Genomic DNA, 5,368 nt, shown 5'->3' with positions numbered 1-5,368 from the left:
AGTTTCTTCTTGGAAGATGCAGCAGTTGCTTTGAGTGTGGCTGCTGTAAAGGTGTAGATTTCCAAATCCACTCAATGCCTCCTGTTTTTCAGGTAGCGGTCACAATCCCTCCATGAAACTGCCTGCAAGCCCTACCCTCACGCACTCACTGTAAAGCGCAGCACCACTGTACTCCGGTCAAGGAAGGGCTCTGATTGGAGACAACTGCTATATTGCATCTATGGTCGCATAAGCGAAGTCTCTAAATTCCAGCAGTCCTAAAGAGCAGATGATAAGGTCACAGAAGACAGTGACTCAAGGCCAACGTCACACAAGTCACAGATCTTCCCTACCCTGCAGCCCTGAGCTCTAGGTCTATCCCCAGAAGTCTCACCTCTTATAAGCTTTACCTGGAGCCTAAAATCATGAGAAGCCTCAGGCTTCCTGGATAAAGACCAAGAGAGCACGCCAAAGAGGACACCGTTTCTCTAAACCCAACCTGTGAAGGAAGACCTGGGATAAATTACTTGACCCTCTGCTAAGGAAATATGTCATGTGGGGGGATATTTGTCACCTGCCAACTTCAAGCCCTTCAGAATCTGTCTACCACCTTGGGTATGCAGTGCACACCCAACCAAGCACCAACCCGAAGAGTGCTCTACTTCCAAAAGGCTCTGTGGTTCAACTTGTTTTACATGCACTCCCAGGTCCAACCTCCTCCTGGAGACTCACAGTGCATGCAAGCATTGCAAAGGCTCTAAGAAGTCACAAAGTACATAAATCCACTCCTCCTGCAACCTTCTTTTGATTTGAGCATCCCGTCATCAATTTTGCAGAGCACAGTGAGCTAATTTATTGAGAGAATCTGATACAATTCGATGCTGGTGGAAGAGTCAAATAAAAGAGAGCTCTGCTCCCCATCTTAGGCCACTGTGTTGCAGACTTGGGACTTCCCTTGTGTCTAAGGTCAAGTTTAAATATCTTTGCATTTTAAAAAATTAACTAGTAGAATGGGCTCTAGAGTTTGAAGGAGATAGACTTAAGCATCAAGCCCTAATGAGAGAGATGTTTCAAACAAGAAGAGGCCTCTAGCTTGGAGTTTGGAGTTTCCGTCTTGAGAAGGGGCAGTCTCTGAGTGAGGGGATGGTGGACATACAGGTCCTGTACATCTGCAGCTAAGCCTCAGGAAAGACTCAAATGGAAAAGTCTGGCTGGAAATGGGGAAGCTATCCTCCCACCACACACAAACACACACCACCACCACCATCAAAAGGGGTCATGCTGGCTTAGCAACTCAGCATGGCAGTGGAATTTAGTGTGCACCAATTACAGAAAGCCCTCTTCAAGCATTCCAATATGTGTCAGTTCCCTGCAACCTTCCCATGGTGGGTGAGTAGGAGGACGATGCCCCTTAGATAATTGTGCTTAAATTTTCTACCTCACAAGTGCATGGTAGTTCAGTCAGATTTAATTAGATTTGCAGAAACAGAGTAATAAGACTTTCCTTACACTTGAGTCTCACTGTGACTGCATATTCAAACTGTACCCCAGGAGTTACACATATCAACACTCCGTGGAACTTGTTTTCTGCATATTACTCATTAGGTAATGCTTGAGAGGTTTGACTTTAGACTTTTCCCCAAATCTTTACCTCCTTTCCGACCCTCTGTAAATAAGTTGAGGAAAAATGGTATTCTAGTAATTAAATCAATACGACCTCAAATAGAGCTTAATGTCAACATTCTTTCAAACATCTGGACCAAAAGTAAAAACCTGATTTGGCCATCTTCATTTCACATTTTGGAATACCCGGATATTTGACCTCTCACACAGACAGCCAAATTTTCTTCCATTAACTTCTTCACTACTTTGACCTGAAGGAAAATTTTTAAATCTATTCACCCTTGTTTTATGAAAGTAAATTACCATGAATTGAGTTTTTAAAATAATCTTAGGATTAAAGTCCTAGAAAAAAATGTTCATGATATATTGATAAGCAAAACGTAAGTCACCAAACAGAATGCTCCACATATACAGTCATGTTCTATAAAGTTGCTGCCAACACTGAATTAGCAAATATTGAACCACTGCTTCTAAAGGAAACAAAGGGTTAGGTTCCTGTGAGCCTCTGGTCACACAGTATTTTTGTTAATTGATCAATACATAATCTTTGTTTCTTGTGTTTCTGCTTAAAGACGCCTTATTTACATTATTGCTTCACTAACTGGAACTCACTACTGACAGCACTGTAACTTATTTATGTCTGAAGGAAACTTATCTAATACACATGACTTTCTCTGTGCCATACATTACAGCCATCCTGAGTGCAGGAACACTAGACAGCACTTCAGCACTACTCTTGGGGGCCATTTCAAATGGCAAGATCGCCAGCAAAAACACAGAAATGCAAAATATGTGGCCCTAAACAGAACATGAAAAGCACATTTGTTTACAATATGAAAGCTCCAACAGTAAGGCAGAGCTTCTCTGTGTTCAGCCTCAGCTGGGAATGTGGCCCTCGGAGAACTCAAATATTTTGCCTCTCTGCACATGTCTGTGAATGGCCATGACAACAGCATGAGTATTGATTTGGGGGCTACAAATACATTTCGATAAGTGAATTTGCAAATACAGAATTCACAAATAATGAGAAACAATGGTACTATTTTTACAATCATAAAGAATGTTATTAAACTTAAAAAAGTCTTAGCCCCCATGGGATGACAAGAATAGTGATTGTAGTATACTGGCCATGTACTCAGTGTGTTCTGAGCAGCTCAATTCAAATTTCTCTCCTTGAATTAGGCACAAATGCTCCATTTTGCTGATAATGAACACAACTGGATTTTCCCTTCTGATTCTGCCCTTTTCTATTGATCCTATAGACATCACAAGAAACAAATGTGGCCCCATTTCCTTTTACCACAAATTTATGATTATAAGAAGACACTCTCCCATTTTCCCAATGTGAACATTTTAATATAGCATCCTTAAATAATGCAAACAAGATTGTAATATTTTAGATCAAGTAGCCAAACAATGTAGTTGCACATAGATAATTTAAACTTTACATATCACAGAATAAGGTGTTATTTTTAAAAGATTGTTTTTTGTTGCTCCCCAAGTATTTCATACGATAATTTTACTCAAACTGCTCACCTCTTTTAACATCCATTTCTCTAGCATCCCTAGAACCAGATTTTTACCCATTACATGCCATTTTGCATTTGTGTCCATTTCCTTTCTAAGTTGTTATACACACTTTTAAAACATGTAAATGGCACAATCACTCTAATTTTTATCCCAAGCTTCAAGTATCCATTGGCGCATTAGGATAGTACTATGCCTCAAACCTTCTGTGACGATCTGACAAAATATTTCTTTTTAAAGTGTCCTTCAAAAGCTAATTTACAATTAATGACACTTGAAAAGCTGAACTCTTCTTCCTAAGGATAATTACTACTCAAGTATTAATATTCTCTCCCACTCCCACTCCCACTCTTCCTCTCTTATTCTTCCAGATGACCTATGAGTATCCTAAACTAGAATTGATTGAGATCAATTAAGGCTAAGTGTGTCTTCCTTACACAATACATATTGTTCAAAGTGAAACAACTAAGATTACTGTCCTATAATAGAAGATAATTTGTAAGGGTTTGAATACTGGGCAACTCCTTCCTTTCGGAAAAATAATTCGAGGGAGGGGAGGAGGGAAATTTTTCTTACATCTGGGCACATATTATAATTTTATTCCAATAAACTAACAAAGCCTCTCCATGGGCCATAGGCCCCTCCTAGAAAATCTGACCTCCTATTTCCCAAAGCTGGATGAACCATGGCTTTACCTGTATATCTGGTGGTGAGGAAAAGCTAGCAGGGAATTAGTATACAGGGTGATGGAACTGGATATTAGATTTTTGTCAGTTTGCAAATATTTTCTCTCATTCTGTGAGTTCTCTGTTTACTCTGTTAATAGTTTCTTTTGCTGTGCAAAAGCTTTTTAGTTAATTAGGGCCCACTTGTCAATTTTTGGTCTTATGGCAATTGCTTTTGAGGACTTAGTCATAAATTCTTTGCAAGGCTATGTACTGAATGGTATTCCTTGGGTTTTCTTCTAGGATTTTTATTGTTTGAAGTCTTACATTTAAATTATTGATTCATCTTGAGTTAATTTTTTTATATGGTGATAAGTAGGGGTTCAATTTTATTCTTTTTGGTTTCATGTGAATTTTAGAATCGTTCTTTTCTAATTCTGTGAAAAATGACATTGGCAATTTGATAGCACTGAATCTGTATATTGCTTTGGGTAGTATGGCCATTTTAACAATATTAATTCTTACAATACACGAGCATGGAATGTTTTCCCATTTATTTGTGTCATCTCTGATTTCCTTCAGCGTGTTTTGTAGTTCTCTTTGTGGAGATCTTTCACCTTCTTGATTAGATGTATTCTTTGGTATTTTATTTTTTGACTCTATTATAAAAGGGATTGGGTTCTTAACTTGGCTCTCAGCTTGAATGTTACAGATGGATAGATATGCTGCCATTGTCATTATATGTGGGCTTTGTATCCTGAAACCCTGATGAAGTCATTTATCAGGTCAAGGAATTTTTTGGATGAGTCCTTAGGGTTTTCTAGGTATAGAATTATATCATCAGCAAAGAGAGATGATTTGACATCTTATTTTTCCTATTTGGATGCCTTTTATTTATTTCCCTTTCCTGATTGCTCTGGCTAGGACTTCCAGTACTATGTGAATTAGGAGTGGTGAGAATGGGCATCTCTGGCTTATTTTTGTTCTTAAAGGGAGTGCAGCCAGCTTTTTCCTTTTCAGGATGATGTTGGCTATGGGTTTGTCATAGATGGCTCTTATTATTTTGAGGTATGTTTCTTCAGTACCAAGTTTGTTGAGGGTTTTTATCATGAAGGGATGTTGGATTTTGTGGAAACTTTTCTCTGTGTCTATTGAGATAATCATATGGTTTTTGTTTTTAATTATCTTTATGTTTGTGAGTCACATATATAGATTTTCATATGTTGAACCAACCTTGCATCCCAGGAAGAAAACCTACTTGATTGTGATGAAATAACTTTTTGGTGCACTGGTGGATTCAGTTTGCTAGTATTTTGTTGAGGATTTATGCATCTATGTGCATGAGGAATATTGGCCTGTGGTTTTCTTTTTTCATTGCGTCTTTGCATACAATCAGTTAGGGAGGAGTTCCTCCTCCTCGATTTTTTGGAATAATTTCAGAAGATTTGGTACCAGCAATTTTCTGTATGTCTGGTAGAATACAGCTGTGAATGTATCTGGTTCAGGACTTTTTATGGTTCACTTCTGTCTGACTGATTCGATTTTGGAATCTGATAATGGTCTGTTCAAGATTT

This window comes from Macaca nemestrina, chromosome 7 (assembly GCF_043159975.1).
Source record: "Macaca nemestrina isolate mMacNem1 chromosome 7, mMacNem.hap1, whole genome shotgun sequence".
In the NCBI taxonomy this organism is placed as follows: domain Eukaryota; kingdom Metazoa; phylum Chordata; class Mammalia; order Primates; family Cercopithecidae; genus Macaca; species Macaca nemestrina.
The sequence above is the reverse complement of the archived record's forward strand: the minus strand, read 5'-3'. Positions refer to the sequence as shown.